Raw genomic sequence first — 20,343 nt, 5'->3', positions numbered from 1 at the left:
AAAACATGTTTAAATATAATAAGATAATAAGACATTTAAAGTATCTTCCAGTGCATGAAATACTGCATTTTCATATGCTTCTATTAAAAATAAACAGTATTACCTGTCTGTGAAAAATGAAAGACTGAGTTAACATTGGTTAAATTAGGTAACAGCAAATATTTAGTGCATTTGCCTAAGAACAAAGATAGTGACTAACCTTTAGCAATAACCACTAGGTTCTTTTCCCGCAGGTGGAACTATTTCTCTGTTTTGAGAAGACAGTAATTAGGAATTATTTTGGGATTCACTCCTACACTATTGTATTGTATTTAAATTAAATTATATTTGATGGGGTAGGAAGAATGTCTTGTAAGTAGAGTCATCTCAGTGAAGGCAAGATGCCGTCATTATACATCTGGAAAGCCTGGAGCCTCCAGAAGCTGCAGGCTGGAGGCAAAAGTCTCGGAGGGTGGCCATGGGACAGAACTTCTTCAAGTTAAATGGTATGATGGTCCCTGAGTCAGCAGAGCTGCCGGATGTGCAGCTACTGTGGCTGCAGCTTCTTGTTGGGGTATAATCGGCCACCCTCCAGTGCTGCAGTAATCCTGGTCTCCTCATCCCCTGGTGGGGACTGGAATCTGTGCACTTGCTCTGAACATGACCTTGGGCTCCTGCCAGTTACTGTTTATGACCAAATCATCATTGACTTGCAAGAAAGTGCAGTGAGAACCATAAAGTTTCTAGTAATAATACTCCTTTACAACAATAATACTCCAATAAAGTATAAATCTTTAAATTCCAAATAATGTCAGCACAGTTCCTAGTGAAGCTTCCCTGTAGAACTATTTTGTAACTATCCTGGAACATGGCATGGTACTTTGACATAATACATCTCAGTTCTRAGATAAACTAGCCTCTGCAATGACAAGATACTCTAGATCAAATCTTCAAGAAAGCAAGAAAGTAGAAAGCCTAATTCTGTGACACTTCAGAGGATTCAAATAGTGGAAAGACATACTAACTCCTCCTTAATTAAAACACCAATTCTGCATTTGGTATCTTAAATGCATCTTGCACTTAATATAACTAAAATTCAGAAAAATGTCTATTATGTTAAAGAAGAGCCTGCCTCACTCAAACTGTAATGAGACAGTGATGCTTAAAGGTCTGTTAAGAGAAAGACAGTGAATCACCATTGTAGAATTCACCGAAGGATTTTCAGCAGTAGAATGGTCCTTAAAAAGGCATGAGAAAGATGAGATATGGTATTCATCACAGGTTAAATCAAACAGTTCTAGATGTGTTTCAAGAATGATGAACTCCATCCCTCCCATTGTTCACAACATTTGAATAAATTTTCTGACCATAACAAAGAAACATGAGGAAACTTTGAAAAGGTTTCTGTGCATACATTCTCTCTAAACATGCACAACTGGTTGCRCAGCTGTTCAGAGGGACTTTGACAGGCTGGAGAAATGGACCAACAGGAATCTGTTGAAGTACAACAAAGGGAAAGGTGAAGTCTTGCACCTGGGGAAGGACAGCCCCCTGCACCAGTACAGGCTGAGGGCCAACTGACTAGAGAGCAGCTTTGCAGAGAAGGACCTGGAGGTCCTGGTGGCCAACAAGTTGACCATGAGCCAACAACATGCTTTTTTAACTAACAAGGCCAACAGCCTCCTGGGCTGCATTAGGCAGAGCATTACCAGCAGTTCAATGGACATGATCCTTCCCCTCGACTCAGCACTGATGAGGCCACATCTGAAGTCCTGRGTCCAGTGCTGGGCTTCCCAGTACAAGACAGACATGGACAGACTGGAGCAAGTCCAGCCAAAGCCCATAAAGGTAATGAAAGGACTGGAGCATCTGTCATATAAAGAGATGCTGAGAGAGCTGGGACTGTTTAGCCTGGAGAAGACTGAAGGGGGATTTCATCAATATATGTAAGAATCTGATGGAAAGGTGTCAAGAGCCAGATTCTTCTCTGTGGGGCCAATTAACAGGATGAGAGGAAATAGCAACTGAAACACAGGAAATTCCACCTGAACACAAAAAAACACTTACTGCAAGGGTGATCAAACACTGGAACAGGCTGCCCAGTGAGGTTGTAGGCAGTCTGCTCTAGCTGACTCTGTTTAAGCAGGGGGTTGAAACAATGATTTCCAGAGGTCCTTTCCCAATCCCACCTATTGTATAGTTCTGTGAGAGAGTTTATGCCAGGGGAGCAGCAAGGTTTGATGTGAATTCTCTGTYTCTGCCATTTTAATTGATGTCATATTTATATTTGGAAGCAAATTGAAAATTAAAATTAAATAATCTGCTCCAAGATCAAACTACAAGCAACAAATGTCTGGCTAAATTCAGTATGGCATTGTGCCATACAGAAAAAACTACGATAGATTACCTACATAGTATAGTCATGGCCCTACAGTAAATTTCTTAATAATGCTCAAAATACTTTGTGCAAACATTTCACCATATACTTACATCTGTACTTGTCTCCCAGCCAAAATGCTTTCCTGTGTGCTTATTTGTATTAGTTGCTTCTGAACATTTTCCTCTACTAAAATATTTCCTTGATAATAGGATGAAATACAACACAGTGAATCAATCATACAGTAAAACTGCCTAATATTAAAACATCCACTTATAAGTTCTAAGCAATACTGCTTRCTAACATTAGCTAAAATTGTTTTATAATCTTAACTCACAGAAATGGGACAAAAATTAGAAGCAATATTATGTATTTTTTTTCTTATTACGAGTATGATATTATGCTGTACTGTCACTTTTTTTATTTTGAACTGTATGCAACTACCACTTTGTTAGGTAAACTACTGCATGTTAAGCAACAATTGAAAAAAAAAAGTTTTTGAGTTTGTTTTGCAGCAATGGGAAAATATTGCTGATTGAATCTACCTTTCTGCAGCGCCAGAGAGATTGTAAGGCTTGCAGGAGCTCAGCGTATTCTGGGAGYTGTTGCTTCAGTAGAGGTAATTGTTGACTTTTGTCTTGCCTTCATATAAGATGGAGGCTTCAGATTCCCACTGAGCTGTAGCCTCTGTGGCATTCAGAAACCATTGCCCCTTGCCAATAGGCCAGTACACCATCGTGCAGAGCTAGTCAGGAACTGTTACTTCATGCACAGGCAAAAACACAGTCGGCCAACTCCTTCTAGCCATCAGGGTACACACCATCATATCTCATTGCAGATTCAGCACTTGTGCCTGTCAGCAAACAAACCCAGGGAAAATAACTAAATCCTATCATTTTGTGTTATTAACCTGAAGTGCAATGTCTACACTTTCCTTTTTCTGCTTCAAGTGCAGCACCAGAATCAAAGTCTCAGTGATCTGAAAATACATGAGAGTATTTTGTCCATTCTCAAGGATCTTAAGGAGGCATCTAAAATAGAGAGAATTGCTCCACATCAGAATATAAGTTCATACTTTAAGAAGTCAGAGCAAACATTTACTAGTGTTGTTAAATCCTGTGAAAGTAAGTAGGTTAACTTTCTTTAGCTGCATAATTGTTAACTTGAACATATTCAGAGTGCATGCACTTTCAAAACATTCATTTGTTTGGCTGTTGATGGTTTGGAGAGCACAAGATGTAAATAACTGGAGGAGGTAGTCAAATTTGTTTACAAATTTCTAAGTGCTAGTGCATCACATCAAATATAAAACTGCCAATTGTTGAATTAGGCAGAGGACGTTTTGGAGGAAATGTATCCTTGTGCACAGAGGTGAGATGTTTTCCTGCATCTCCAGTAGGAGATTAACCTACCTGCTGACATCTACTTCTYGCCAGTAATTTGGTCCTGCCTTTAACAGAGCAAATACATTCACTAAACTACCTGAGGACAGCTTTGTTATTATCTAAGAATAATTTTTTTTTTTTAAAAAAAAGGTATCATATGTAGACCATGCATATTAGGTAAATGACACAATAGGGATGGGGTTTCTAATTCTGCAGCAGCAACACAAATGTAATGAACACATCACATTCATCAGACCAAATTAGGTACAGAATAAAATTCTGTAAGAAGAAAGTTGCAAAATCAAGGACTTGAGCTGTAGGAATTCCTAAGCATAGGAACATTCAATACAATTCATTACTGCTTTTGTTTAGGTATTACTGCACAGGCTTTACTTTAATGATGGATAATACTTTTTTTGTTTGTTTKCTTTTTCCAACAAGACTATAGGCTCTTTCACTGCACAGATTTTTGCTACTTAASCAAAGGCAGCAACTGGTAACAAAGTTGTTATCCTCTCTATAGATCAGGTGAGATGAGACATGCTATTTGACAGTGGATTTCCCAACAATTTACTGATACCCAAGAAACGGCTATAGGTTCAGCAATCTCTGGTTCAACTCTAGCTCCAGAAAAGTATATATTTTGTCAGGCATTAACTCTTCTGTCTGTTCTCCCAGACTTGAACCCTTCCTTCTGGAAAGTTGGCCCTAGTGCTGATCTCTCTCTGTCCCAGACCCTTTTAGAGTAGTCTTACTATTTTTCACTCCAGAGCACTAAATGCCACTGTATGATGTGCAAGCCGAGTTCCAGTGTCCTTACTGCCAAATTTAGCACTATTTGGGCTATTTCTAGGTGAAGTTTACTCTAAGATTTTCTATAAATCACAGCACAATTCTGGTAGGAAGGAAGTACCACTAACACAGCGCAGCAGTGGGGCACCATAGCACTTACTGAACTATCTAGTGGAATTGTAGTAATTACAAAGCTAAGTAAAAGGTAGTAATACAAGCTATGATACAGTAATACAACATACAGAAATCAGTTACTAGTGTTACAGTGCAAACATTTTATTCAGTGCAAACTGAGTGTTGTAACTTTTCCCAGTGACTGTCGCGTTCCTCAGCTTTCTGCCTTTTTTATTTATGAAATATATTTTAAGAAATGCAGCAAAAACACCATCAAGATTTTCTGTGCTATATCTCTARTGGATTGTGATCTGTATTTGTGCAAAACTAGACAGCTACCAAGCCAGAAGATTAAGAAAGTAAATACACAGGTTTTCTGAGAAGAAAATAAGTTATCTCCTCTTCCCCTTGTGGAATCATCCTGATTCCTATTGCGGTCAGCAGAAAATAAGTAAACACTAAAATTGGTCATGTGTCTCATCTTAAGGTCATCATGAGACATACATTTCTGCTATTGGTTGTATTATGTTAACATTTGTGTAAGAACACCAACCTTGATTCCAAAACCATTCGTGAAGATAGACAAAATCCCKTGTTTTAAAGTATCACTGTATTTCAGATACTGATTTAGTGACTGACTCAATTCCCTCCAATTGGCTGAAATAAAGCCCTGGATTCAAATACAGCTGAGAGAGGCCCAGACTCCAGATGTGAGTTATATTGYAGCCACATCTCTGGATTCAATTAAAGGCACAAGGGAACTCTAGTTACTGTACCCATATCTTGGCATGTGGCTAAAGGAAGGACTGATTCTCACATCTTATTTAAAAATATATATTTGTCATTTTAAGTATCACATGTACTTTCATAGCGTAAATATTTTTTCCTATGCCAGGACCAAATAACAGGGAGGCATGCTGAGAGGATAGCGTGGGAAAAATATTCTCTTCCTGTGAGTCAAAGCTTAGCTGTGAAAACAGTCCATAGCGAGCCCAGCAGGCAGTCCCATAGCACCTGATTCTCCGCTTCCCCCCTCACACTCTCGGGGAAAACGGCAGCCTTTGGCTGTGGCACATCCTCTCACCYTCACCCCTGCAGAGTGTGGCTAGCAACACACAGCTAAGCAGCTTATAGTGGAAAAGGCCCCTGGAAACCCCAGCCTCCTTACACCATGGGAGCAATTTGAATTGCCTTTCGTGAACATTTTTGCTATTGCTGAGGCAGAGCTAAAGATATATAAACACTACAGACAATCCCTTGTGTGTATGCACAACATATTGTTTCAGCTGATTTTTTGTTTGAGAATTCCTTCTTTCGCTACTGAACCGACATAACTGGTGACACCACAAGTGATTCAACTACACAGATGAGCAATCAAAACAGAGAGATGCTGCAGTAAAGACAAGAAAAAAGCAAACCAAAGTGTCTGGAAACTATTCTCACACTTCTAAAGGAATATATTTTAAATACAATATTTTCCTTTTCCTGTATTTTCAGTCTGTAATTTCAGTCTGTACAATATATTAATGAACATTGTAAGAGGAAAGGAAAGAAATAACTATATAAGTGTTCAGAACTGTTTCTGGCTTTTCAAGATTTAAAAATTGTTCTGAGGATGCAGAGCGTTCATGGCAGATAGCAGGAATTAAATGAAAAGATCAACATTTTGCTCATAGTATCTACAAAAGGAGAAACACTATGGTTTTAAAATAYGAAATAATTATCAACACTTATGCTTACTGATTCTTTCCAAATACCTGCTTATAGCTGGTTCTCTCAAACTGACCAAAACAAGAAACTTTACTCATTGGAGTAGACCTGTAATTTGAGGTTTTGCAAAACTGATTTTTGATTATCTCATAGATAGAAAACATTTTTCTAGGAACAAGGAAAGTAAAAATTAATTGCAATTATTCTGCTATAATAAAATTGAAAGCTACTAACTTCTTTTCTCATAGTATTTTTCAATGAAATCTTTAGCTAGTATGCATGACATCTTCTATGATAAATGAAACAAACTKTTTAAAAAATCCAAATTTTTAAAGCATAAAGTAACTTTTCCTTTGAGACATATTGTGAGTTAAGTGTGAAGCATCTGCTAGCTATAAAGATAATTCTACAGCTTCTTCAAAGGTGCTTATACTACTGAGACTTGTACATGCATATATTCATTTAATCAAAGTTGAATGTATATAATTGTTTACACAACTGACACACTGGTTTGCACAAGTAGCATTGTTGTTGCTATTTTCCCAAAGATACCAGAGCATTTTAGAACAATATAAAACATTGACTATAGTGCCTGATGACAGTACACATGATTAAATATTTCATTTGTCATTGGTATTGTGTTCATAGCTTTAAATTATAATGAACAGCAAGTTTTGGGAATAATGGAGTACTAAAAGTTTCTCTGAATTCTAAAKACCTCAGAGAATTGTTTGAAAACCTAGTTCATAGAAAGCAGAGTGTTTCACTAGATTTCAACTGCAGAATTTTTTGACTCGATATTTGCCACCTACCAATTCTGTTTATAATGTCTACAGTACAATTTTTCACACTGTAAATCACTGACAACTGCCTTTCATATTTATTCATAGTTAAGCACTCATGTCAATTCCCAGTGAAGTCAACAGCAGTTTTCTGGATATAGCAGGGATTGGACTAGACCCTACGAGTTCTGCCACTGTTGTCATAGAAATACTGATTTACATGTTTTCTTATTTTTGAAGCAAAATGCACCTTGACTTCTAACATTCTGGGTTTTTGCATGTAGGTGTGTAGATGTGATGGTAAATGAAGAATTGACCTCATCTGAGAGTCTAGAAAAGTTATATGCTAGGTTGCAGAGAAAAAGGAATTTCTAATTAGAGAAGACGCTTTATCCCTCATCAGCAGTGACATGGCTTTGTAATTTTTCCGATGAGGAAAAAAAATGATTGAAGGGATGTATTCAGCCAGAATAAATGATTGAAGATATATTTTCACAGCCATCATGCTTTATGTAGAGCCCAAGGAAAAGAAAGCAGCTCTGAAGAAGAGGAGAGACTCTCAGTTGTTCACTTCCATGGTATCTTCAGTGTCAGACCAGCAGGCACCAGATTAGCAATCCTTCCTTTTGATTAAATAGTTATAGATGGTTTCTGCTACATGACATGGTTAAAATAATTTAAATTGCTAGTTTGGTCATTTGCACTGTAAATTGGTACCTTTATTTTTTATTTCACTGATTTGCCTGTCACTTTTCACACAACAGACTGGGCAGCTATAGTTCTTCAGAATCCATCCTTTTCAAAATCGGCTAATTTTAGAAAGGATTTGACTACATAAGGCTGTGGATCTTACATTTGTAAAGCACAGACCTAAAGGCTATCAACACATCTTGTGAGACTGAATCCTCTAAGAATACATTACAGTAYCAATTTCATTGCTGAACTGTATCATTTAGTTGCTTTCTATTACTCTTTTGAAAAATGGAGGAAGTATGCAATTAAAGCAGAGAAAGCTGGATATGTCTGTGAATTTATATTTTATTTAAAACAATCAGGTTTATTTTTTCACTACAATAATGAAGCAAAGTAGAGTTGAGATGTTTAATGAAATACTGAGATGCTTAATGTCACATGTGGTATTAAGAGAAATGGGTATGGTTAATTAGTCACAGTAAATATGCACTTAACAATTAATGTTAACCTTCACTTAATGTATACCATTTCTGTAAAAACTGAAAATTAAATAAATTAAGAGGCAAATCTTGGCATCCGGTGGAATGCTGAATTTCTCTGATGTTTGTTATTGTCTCCAGTGCAATTGTTGCAATTATTGCAGCTGCTGATCTTTCAAATCTTTATATTCCATATATTCTGCTTTTCTCTTAAACATGTGAAAGAAATCAAATGGCACAGTGAGTTTCTCAGATGACTTTTGCACAGGAAAAGTCAGCATATGCAAATGACAGCAGCAGGGAGAAGTCATACAAAACTAACCCAGTGCTAATTGCTGTAATCACCCCTTGGTCTGTATCTGGAGCTTCCCCTTGGTACCAGTAGGACTTTGATGTAGAGACTGAGGTGAAAATGTGGCTCTGAGGAAAAAATATGCTGAAAATACATACAGGTGGCAATTCAGCTTGTATTTAAAAACAAAAGGAAGCTTTGGGAAGGACTATAGCACAATCTCAGAATCTCAGAATGGCTGAGGTTGGAAGGGACATCTGGAGACCATCTAGWCCTCTGCTCAAGCAGAGTCACCTACAGCACATTTCCAAGGATTGTGTCCAAGCAGCTTTTGAATATCTCCAAGGAAGGAGACTCCACAACCTCTCAGGGTAACCTGTTCCAGTGCTCTGTTACCCTCACAATAAAGAAGTTTTCTCTCATGTTCAGACAGAAATTCTTGTGTTTCAGTTTGTGCCCATTGCCTCTTGTCCTGTCACTAGGCACCACTGAAAATAGTCTGATTCCATCATCTCAGTACCCTTCTTTCAGATACTTACATGCAATGATAAGATCCCCCCTCAGCCTTCTCCAGGCTGAAGAAAAACTAGTTTATGTAGATCTAGAAACATGAGATTCTTTACAGCAAATTTTTCAAGTCATTACTAAAAAATGTCTTATGTTTTAAAAATATTTTCAGTGAAAATCAGAAAATCACTGAAGAATGAGGCAAATGAAGATACGCAATATGTATGATACTCTTTGAAACTTCCAGATGTCCTGAACAACAGACAAAAGACTCATCCTTATTTTAAATCTAAAAAATATTATCAAATGCCAGGAGTTCCAATCAGTGCTGCCTTCCCAGTTATAAAAACAGACATATTTACAAACATTTAGCAGGTTCCAAACATGCATTATACCAATTCAAGTGTGTTATTTGTTGAATTGAAGCTTATTGAATATGAATATTTAATCCACAGAAATCTTTTGGAATGATAATATCACCTAGCTGTTTTGAAATTCTAGTTTCTACTTCAGTTCTGGATATTTTAGTGTCAGATTGCGAGGTACAGACTGGCAAAGAAATATAGCTTATCTTGAAAAGTTTTCCRAAGTTCCTTAGTGGCATGCATTTCAGTGCTGTCCTGAGCAAGTATGCTTCCCTAAACTGGAGCTGAAGAAATGCAGAGAAGAGGGTACTACCAAAGGAGACAAAACAGATTAAGAGATTTGGAGGGATGGAAATCCAAGAAGGTGTTAACAAGAATACTGAGGAAAATCTCTGATAGGGATATACCAAACATTGGCTTCTCAGTTCAGGTGCCAATTCAGAGTTTAATTATGGAGGTAAATCAAATATAATTTGAGCATAAGAATTCTCTTCCTCCTTTTCCCACAAGCTTTTGTGACTTTCAGGGCAAGCTTCTGAGGTCTTTCTCCCATTGCAGATAATTCTTCCGTAACTCAAGGGGATGATTTCGCTAGAGGATTTGGATTTTCCAAAAGACTAGAATCATATGACTAGCTCTTACCAAGAAATATGTTTGTGATCAAAACCAATATGTTTCTCCGATATAAAACCTGAACATTGTGTATAGCATAAACCACAAAGTAGGCTTCCAAGAGCTATTCTATCTAGACATACCAGTTCTTGATGTCATGTATATAACTGCTTTGACTGCTGTGAGGTTGACATCCATTGTAAACTTACCAAAGTCTGAAAGATCAAAGTTCTGCTGCATTTCTCAGGTAGTACAGCTTTTCTCATTTATCRTTGCATTATTTTGCAATATCTGCTTATCCTGATGGTGAGAGAGAAAAAAGAAGAGAAAGGAGATAGAAACAGGATAAAGGACTACAAAGAAAAAAACAGAAGAAAGTAGAAAACGAAACTTAAAGAAGGACATGAAGATTAAAAAATCCATAAGAAAGTAGGAAAACATGGGTAATAGAAAAAATAATTTGCAAAAGCATAGACAGTTCCCTAACTGATACATTGCTTTTTCTCCACTACGATCCACAAAAATGCTATGAGTACATGCAAATCTTTTTTCTATAATCTGTCAGTAGAGTTGATAGAAAACACTGAAATGATAATTTCAAGGAACCTTTCAGCAATAGGTAGCTTTCAGGMGACTTTTTTGGTGGTAATTTTTATAGCTTGTGTTTAAACCAGCTCTATTGGCTGCATATTACTCTCTGTTGTGTGATTATGGAAAGGTACAGTCTTATGTCCCTGATTTGGCTGCTAACATCCAAATTCTAAATTCAGTGTTTTGCCTCATTAGCATCTAATGGGAGGCAGGGAAGGGAGTACCTTGTTTTGCTGTACAACTTGATGAGATAACCCTGTTTTAGAAAAGAAGTAAGAATTCTCTAGAGCTGGACATGTCATATGTTATTTTCTAGTATTTTGTTTTAAACTGCATCAATTTGTAAGCTAAAGGCATGGTATACATTGTTACTGATTTAAGATTTCATAGAGTTACATTTTATTTTTTGAASATATTCCACTTTCCTTTTATAATATGGCCACAAGGAACCTCTTTCCTCTCTCTGTCAGGCTTTCTGAGATAACATTTAGTGCTGCACATGCCTCTGAGATCCTGGAATGGAAGGACACCTTAAAGGTTCTGATCTCTACCCTAGCAACATGGCATGAACCTGCTCTACCATCTGCAATCACCTCCCTGCCACTACAGAAGGTAGGAAGCTGTAAGAGCGTTCGGTTCTTTGTCAAGGTGTAGTAATTTATGCGTTAGTGCTAGAAGTCTTTGGGTTTCAGCTTCAGCGCAAAATGAGCAAGAAACAAAGCTTGAGAGTCTTGCTGTAAAGGCTCGGGCTCCAAATAAGTGTCAGCTAAAGAGAAATAGTAACATATAGGCAGGTGGAAATGACAGCTAACCAAGGGCTCTGAAGGCTGAAATCTGAACCATAAAGTGGCAGGCAAGGACTCTAGAGGATCTGGGCTGCACTGCCCTTACTAAGGTAATGAGTTCATCTCCAATTTACTTCATTGTGAACCAAAAATAATATCAAATGGAACTGGTAAATTACTTACTTTTCTTGATGCTTCACCTTATGCAATGATTGATGTGCCACACAGATACCATAATATTCACCTGTAGTGCAGGAGCCATCACACACCAAAGGCATTTTAAGCACTTTCTGCGACCACTCTATGTTTGCTATTTTCTAGATCCATTAACAGATCTAGATCTGGACATGCCACCACTGAACACCTGTGTTTTCATTACACTAAGGAACCACATTAATTTAAAAAATCCTGCTACACTGGAGAATGCAATAATAAGCCCATGTCTACTTGAAGCTTTGTTATTTAAGACCTAAGTGGTTCAAGGAACTGTCACTGACTTTCCTAGGTATTTATGCCAAGTCACCTGTAAGCACCAGTCCAAGGCAGAAGCAATTTTTAAATAACCTTTAAATAACCTTCATACTAGGAYGTCACAAACTTGCAGTGTTGCTTTATTGACTCATACCGGTGCTCCAGGCCAGCAGGGAAAACAGTTTAGTTGTTTTTGAGGTTAAAGGAAAGGAGGACTGAAGTGGAAGAAAACTCTAAAAATGAACCAAAATCAAATTCTGGCACTAATAAGTCCATACGTACTCAGAAGAACATTTCACATAGGTTTCAAATGTCACTTGAGTATATCTGAAAATAAATGCTCCTTTGGTTGAAAGTTGAAAGTTAATTTTATTGTTATCTGAGTTCTTGATAAGAGAAACCTCACGAGTCATTAGGCTTCACCTCTGTGTTTGTATATGTGCACAGAAAAAGCATGCTACATAGAAAGTTCTCTCTTTTTTGAGAGATACATGAAATGTCACAATGGAAAGGCTGACAGATGATGTGTATAGCTAGGCTGGAGGGAAGGGATCAAAGGCATGGCCTAAGCTTGAGTTCCTAGAGGATAAAATAGAGACCTAACTTTCAAGATAATGATAGGCATTACCTCTTTGATAAACAATTTCCTACCTAAACTCCAGATGCCAAGATGAAGACAAGATGGGGCATCTGGAAGCACCACAAATCTTGTCAAGCATGCATTCTCAGCAGGTTTATACAATGGGGAGGAAAGGAAGTTTGCTACAGTGTGTCTGGTCTTCCTTTACTTAGGGTCAGAAGCCTTTGACATTTCTGCTTGCAGCTTAGGTGATGCTGAAAATTCAAAACGTTTGTTTCAAATGTTTGTATGTGGCAATCTCCARTGAGACAAAAGCTCTTATTTTCTAAGTATCCTGTGACAACAGAAAGATGAAGTTCTCACAGTATTAGGATTATCTTTACAGCATATTCATATTATAAACTTTTGTTCTGAGTTTTCAGCTCTGTTACAAGACAACTAAATTGCACACTGCCCATAATATATATCAAACTGACAGTAGGATTGCATTCCTAAGTAATGCAGCTCCTTTGCTGGAAACAAATTACCAAACCGAAATTCAGTATTAAAGATCTGAATGCAGTTATTATTAATTATTAATATTTTATTATTTATTATTATTATTATTATTTTATTATTAATATTTTAGTTAACATTATGAATGTTTTCCGTGGTTGTAGAGTAACAGTTGTGGGGAAAAAAGTGAAGAAATGTTATATAAATACCTATATAAGAACTCTTTTTCTTGCAATTTTCTGCCAKCATTAAATACACCAACTATTTGCAATGTAATACATTACAGCAACTGCAATAAAACCCTAGCTGTATCTTTTTAAAAATTATATTAACACTTAGAATCATAGAATCAGTAAGGTTGGAAGGGACCTCTGGAGATCATCTAGTCCAACCTCCCYGCTCAGCAGGGTCACCTAGAGCATGTTAGACAGRGTTGCATCCAGGYRGSYCTTGAAGATCTCCAGAGAAGGAGACTCCACCACCTCTCTGGGCAACCTTCTAGCTGCRTTTCTGTCACTGCTGCTCTCAGCTTCTTATCTCATTTTTTCCACTATTCCAATTTATTGCTAACCAAAAGCTGCCCACAACTTGGGCAGAGATGCATGCTCTTTTATAGCTTTTGCTACTCAGAAATAATCCTGTATCTCTCCCTCTACTCCTTCTTGCTCTTTACTGATTCAACTCCTATTTAAAAAGATTCTTTTACCTTTTAATTCCCCTCTTATCTATTGTTTAAATCTATTTCTGTATTGCTTAGAACTGTAAATYACTTTCAGAGAGAATCTGGAGGGAAGATATAATGAAACCATATTTCATATCATTAATCAACAGTAAAAAACATGCACATATTTTCTAGTGCCAGTGCCTGCTCTTCTAAGAGAATAATATTTACTCTGTCAGGATGCCCACCATTATCTCAAGCTCAAGACACTTGCACATTTCCAACTTTGACTAAGCCATGTCTCCTTTGTTTCTAAAATTTACCATTGTTATGGTCAATTACTTATTCTACAAATACTCAGCTAACATGCATCTCTCACAGAGCTGGAGCATGTGACATGCAGAGAGTAAGTGCAGGGCTGATCTAAGCCGATGCTCATTTTCAGATCAACTGAACCTTTTCAGTGACAAACTGCAAATAGAGTTTCTGCTTCATGAGCCTTATGAAAATATTTTGCAAGCCATGCCTAACTCATGAGTGAAAGCTTGATCTCCTGTATGTTATTTCATTTCCTCTACACAACTGCATGTTTTTGGCTGGAAAATGAACTACTGAATTATTTCTTAGCATTCATATAGGCCACCATTCAATCAATGAGATTGCTACTTGGTCAACATATGAAAATTCTTTTGGAGCCTTTGCTTAAACTGAAATGTTCTTGTTTAACCTTCTGTCTGGTTTATGCTTCTTAGGCAGGTTGCTCAACTGAGAAATTGTGCTAATATTATCTTGAATTTTGCTGGAGTTAGTGTTTTTTCTCTATCGCCAGCGCTAGGTGTATTGTTTGTTTGTTTTAACCTCTCAGAAGACCCAACTTATCATCAGGGCCATACACCTTATGATACGCCTATATTCCAAAGTACAATGATTGACCTGAAGGACTTACCAGCTAAGACAGAAAAATGGGTTATGAAAAGAAATGTCACTGTGCCTCTTTTGGAATTGGGGAAATGAGACATGCTGGAGATCTCAGAAGGAAGACTACAGTGGAGCTAAGAGAGTGGAGCTAATCCAAATCTCCTGAATAGAGTTGAACAAGTTTTTTGGCCAGGAATTTATTAGACCTGAGTAATTTACAAAATCTGGTTAAATCTTACTAATCTTTGCAGCCAGAATTTAAAAATAACAATTGGAACAAATCACTTGCACATGTCTACAAGTGAAATTCAAATAGATTTTGCAAGTAGGATTCACAAAAAGAGGTAGGTGCTATWCATAAAAACAGAAAAGGGAAATATCCTCACTCTGTGGCCTCATGCCTAACTCACACCAATGTTAACTTCATTCTCTCATTGTCTTTTCATTGCTTGACTTGCAATGAACTTGGCTGGTTTTATTAATACCATATAACTTATTTGGGAAGCTTTATCTTTAACAGCATCAGTTAAAGCRTTAAATTCAATCTAAAATTAATTGTAATTATTTCTATTGTGATTTTGTGAAAAATTACAAGGACAAAATTGGTTTCATGTTAACCAAAAGTCTTACTAAGTTTCTTAAGGCACAAAACTTTCCTTCCCTTCAGACCATTCCTCTTCTTTGGAAATGCTAAAATTCTACCTYTAAGTATGCTTTGTGAGTTCTATGGGCTTTGGCTATTTTCATCAAAATTTGAGCAGTGTTTCATTCCACCAATTTTTTTTCTCAACCTGAGGCAAATGGTTTTATACTTTCATTTCTCCAGTGCAAATAAACAATGATGAAGACAATTTAGGCAAGGGGAAAAAAAGGAAATTAAAAGTTAGATTCATATGTGCTTTCTCTAAAGACATGGAAATTTGGCCATTTTTAGCTATGCTATTTAAAACTGGAACTGCAATGAGTATTTTAGTCTCCAAAGTGCCTGCAGTCAGGACTAGGGAGCCACATAGCTATTGGTGAAAACAGGCATCCCTCCCTATGAATAAGAAGGCAACAACTGGCTATCTAGTCTTGTGTTTTCAAATCATAAAAAAATTACGGCAAATAAAAACCCCCAGTTTTTCCAAGCAACAAACTGGGAGCCTTGCTGAGGTATTCTGTGATTGTAGTCAGCTTTTTGCTAATGCTCGTTGGTGTGTGAAGGGTTCTGTATTTGCTGAAGAGGGAAATCGGCTCTCCCTGAACAGCTTTTGTCAGTTTCCATCTGTATCAAGTGCCAAGTGAAATGCCAGGTTAAATTGAAATTAAACCACACATTTACCTTGGTCAGCATTAGAAAGGCAGTTGTCACGATACAACACATTGCTGTCTAACATAGCATAGAGAAACCTGTACCTGAGATCTCAAAAACATTTGTGCTGTTATAATTGGGGTATTTAACAGCAACCAATGCATGTGATATCACATAAACCATAAGTTTTACTACACCCCCTGGAATCTATGATATTATAGAATTACACTGCATTACAACCACCAGGACAATTCCCACAAAATGTATTTCCCCCCCAARGTCAGATGTTTTTGTTCTAAATATCTTTGCAATGTGGTTAATGAAGAGATTCACATCGTAGGTGTATATTTATTTCAATTTCCATTTGAGAAGAAAATAATTGAAGGATTTTAGCATGTTGCCTTATAGCAAGTAATTTTTATCCACAGTAAACAGCTGGATAACTTGCATGGAATATTCTCTGTATCACAGTAACACAAATAGCYGTCTAAGGACTAGATTCCACAATGCTTGATAAAATCTTTGGACCTGGCTCCATCCCCCTCCATGAYGATGCACACACCCTGCTTTCTAGATTGCAGCCCACACAATTAAAGCTCTCTTCCTGAGCCACTGCATGGCTGACCTATTTTCTATATGGACTGAGTGGAAACAGTCAATTGGCATAGCCATGCATACAGCACAAGGCATAGGCAGACAGTCCCAAGATAGGGTGCAGACAGCTCTGTGCCCCGTAACCCCTTGCTGGGATACAGTTCCTCGGGTATTTACTCAAGTATCTSTCCTCTTGCCCTAGGACAGAGAAAAAGTGGCTATGGTGTGCAAGCAGGGACAGCATCACTTTTCCAGCCCATCCAGGCAAATACATGTGCATGGGAAGTACATCCAGGGATCTCACAAAAGAAGTACTCCCTCAGAAATAACACATAAGGTCACAACGTGCTTCTCACATATATCCTCAAGGCTCAGTGTGATGCCTACAAGAAATTAGCCTACTGGTGCTGACTTGCATGAAGGGCTGGCTTGTTTGAATACTTCTGTTAGCAGGCCACCATTCAGTTTGGAACAGCTACTTCTGGGATGAATACGCAATAAAAAAATCAATTCACAGCTTAGCTTTAAGTAACACAAAGGCATGAATATAAGGAGTGAGAGCAGCCAAATGAAGAATAATGGTTACCACATTACAGCTAGGTTCAAGGAGCAGAGGGGTTGCTTAGAAGCTGCATTGAGACTCTGAACGGTAGAAGGGGGCAGGAGAGCATTAGTCAAAAGACTCTACAGTTAAATGTGAAAGCAGTAATATTCTTTGCAGGGGCATTGATTCCACATAACAAAACTAGCGTATAAGAAATATGATTGAAAAAATAAGTGCAAGTGAATCTCAAAAAAAGTGCTCTGTTAGGGTGAGATTTTTCCGAAGGCTGAAGGCCTGTGGAAGCTCTAAAGCTCAAATTTACTTGAGGTCTGAAGCAATGAAGAGGACTTGATGAGGTCTGTCTGTGGTGAAGTAAAATTAATTCCTAGAGAACATCATTGCTMTGACTTAAGTCAACTGACAGCAGTGGCATCTGCCCTTCTTAGCAAAACACCGTGAAGGGAATAAGTGTCAAAGCTCCACATAAGTGTCAAAGCTTTCTCAAAGCTCCATATCCAAAAGTAAATGAGCATCCCGTACAAGATATAGGAAATAAATGAGGAGCCAAAATGACCAAGAAACACTTAGCACTGATCTAAGAGTGGCATCACCTGAACAGAAGGACCAAAAGACTGGAAGAACAGCAAGTTACCAAATTAATAGAAATTAATACCTATTTTACAAGTAAAAGGCTTCATTAGAGGTATTAATAAATTTTCAATTGTTTCACTGCAGATGGGTCAGTAAACAGAAACCTAATCACGAAACTGCTGTCTGTMTAGCAAATTTGCTGTCTTTATTACAACAATATTACAGGTTTAAGGCTAAGAAGTACATATACGTGCACTTAAAACCTGTTGGAATTTTAAGATTAAATTCTGTCGTGAACATTGTTGCTTTCTTGGATGAAGGCATAAGCTCCAAACATTGACTTAAAGATATTATACCTATCTAGTGATAAATCTGATTCTTTACCACTAGTAGATCTCRTCATTGAAGACTTACTGAATGTATGTCATACAGCCACATCTCAAAAACTCAGAACATACTAAGACTCTGAATAAATGCAGTAAATTTTAATAAATCTGTAAACAGTAAAGATCTTAAAAGAGGAGATAGTACAAAATGCTCAARGAATTCCAGCAAAGAAGCTTGAATAGCAGCTGTGAACAACTCAGTTTTCATTTACTAATGAAATCAAATATGCAATGTGCCACTTAATGATATCATTACAGTAAAATTCCTTAAATTCCCATAGTTTCCAACAACTATTTTAAAACACTTCATTTTACCTCTATTGAAGTATTCCTAAATCAATACATTTGTATACAAAATGCAAACTGTAGTATATCTACAAAGTAGGTACAAAATAGTGCCAAAAACTTTCTAATGTATTTTACTTTTAAATTAATAATTTACAAAATCTTTTGGTTTTAACAACCACTTTTACTGAAAAGAAAAATAATTAYGTATGCTACAGAAAATCCTGTCGTGAGTTTTTGAACTGCTTGTTTTGCTTCCTTGCATGACATAGACTGGTTAAAGACAGATCATTTAAAATGAATCAGAATTAGATAAGTATTCAAGACTTTTTTTCTTTACATATTTACTTTTTATGGACATGATACAAATACTAACCTTGAGTTCTCATTTTTAAAGGACTTTTTMATCAAAAACTTAATTGCATAATTTAAGTGACTGGTTCAGATGGCAACTGAACCAGTGGTGAGCCATTTTATTGATAAAGTCACAAAAGGTTAAAAAGCACTGTATGACAAACTTCCCCACTTTCTCCTGTGATGTTTGCTTCATGATCTTGCACTGTCATGACTCATAATAGCTGCAGGCTACATAATACCAAAGAGCAAATACAAGCAAGAGATCTCAAGATGTGATTTCTTTCTTTTCTCTTCTTACTTTTCCTGGCTCAGCAAGATTTCAGAAATTGCTTTTCTCTTCTGTGAATATGGAGTCAAACATCCTTTATCTTGCCATTATACTATTCTTCAGGCTTCCTTACAGTCATCTACTTCGTTTAAAGTTCTTACTCTTTGTCAAACCAAAGAGAATAGTCATCAGAGCTGCAGAATCTACAGCCTTCTGTAGGGCCCCAGAGCTGCACACTCCAAGGAAAAAACTTCTTTACAGTAAGGAGRGCATCCCATAATTGCATTTATAGCCTGTTTGCATGTATTCTCTCGTTGCTTAAATGGTTAAATTCTCTCATGGCTAATTATTTAAACTATTCTGTTACTGGAATCCATTTCTAGCCTGGGCTGTCACCACCTTTGTCCCTAACCCCAGAAATGCWGTAGGCCCATTTATGTGATTTAAAGTGCATGTGTCTTTGCTTCTGCTTTCTGTGATTTGGAAAAAAAATGCCCTATCCTAACTACAAGAAAAGGGAGTGGCTCCACTGGGAGTTTTGCCTTAGGAAAAACTATAAGATTAGATCATTTCCAAATAAGTAAAACACTTTATTCTACTAATGGAAAGGCAATTAACACCCATAATTGTTTTGTTACAATTTATGCATTCTTACAAAAAAATCCTCCATTAAATGCTTTCTATACCCTGAGACTTCAGAATGGAAAGTCTGAGTAAATAAGCATTTCCTTTTTTCCTAAAAAGAATTTCTRCTATCAAAAGTCTTACTATTTCTCYTCAGACCAGCCCAAAGAGAGCACAGCATAACCTGCAGCCCAGTGAAAGGCTATGGAGGCAATACAGCATCACAGACCAGCTCATTGCACTGTAATACTCATTTCAGTTAATACTGCATCTGTGCTTAAGATTTTTTCTTCTGTTAGTTCATCCTTTGTGCTTAGAAAGCCATCCCACTCCGCACACAGAATAGGCAGCCACCTCTGAAAATACAGCCATTTTAGGACGAGAAATAGATGTGCTTGGTAGAGTACAGCAGATGTATAAAAGTACTCCTTTATATCASAGAGAAAAGGTTTTCAAGTGTCTCAAAGGTTTATATAGAGAGATGATTTTTTAAAGGGGCTGCCAGGCCTGAGGTAGTAATGTTTCCTGAACTTGAGCCACAGAAGCAGAAACAACTCTGTCCACTCAGAAAAGGAATTACAAGCATGGGTCTTGGGAAATTRGAGAAAATTGTGAAGCTGATAAAATCGACTGAGAAAGTAAACTGCCAGTCATGACGACTGCCGCGCAGTTTGGGGTTTCATGTGTTCTTCCTAGAGAAAACTAACCGAACTGGCAGTGCAGAAGGGAAGTTACTGCTAGAGCATCGAGCGTAGGAATAAATACCCGGCTTTGTCCACCCCGCCAGCGCCACGGCACAACTCCGGGGGCAC

At 37.3% G+C, this 20,343-nt stretch overlaps 1 long non-coding RNA gene across 3 annotated transcripts in view; it reads left to right on the top strand.

Moving 5' to 3' along the window:
* Nucleotides 1-20,343, top strand: part of LOC146598274 (uncharacterized) — a 140,156-nt gene that overhangs the window by 23,841 nt on the left and 95,972 nt on the right. For 2 of the 3 annotated variants that reach the window (XR_014895289.1, XR_014895287.1), the window contains exons 3-4: nt 2,912-2,975; nt 11,149-11,290. This is a non-coding gene — a long non-coding RNA (uncharacterized LOC146598274). The remainder of the gene's footprint in view (nt 1-2,911; nt 2,976-11,148; nt 11,291-20,343) is intronic. The other variant, XR_014895288.1, reaches the window with a different exon arrangement.

Source organism: Rhea americana, unplaced genomic scaffold (genome assembly GCF_003343005.1).
Source record: "Rhea americana isolate MKP2758 unplaced genomic scaffold, rheAme1 scaffold_167, whole genome shotgun sequence".
Taxonomy (NCBI): domain Eukaryota; kingdom Metazoa; phylum Chordata; class Aves; order Rheiformes; family Rheidae; genus Rhea; species Rhea americana.
This window is presented reverse-complemented; position numbering and strand designations above follow the sequence as displayed.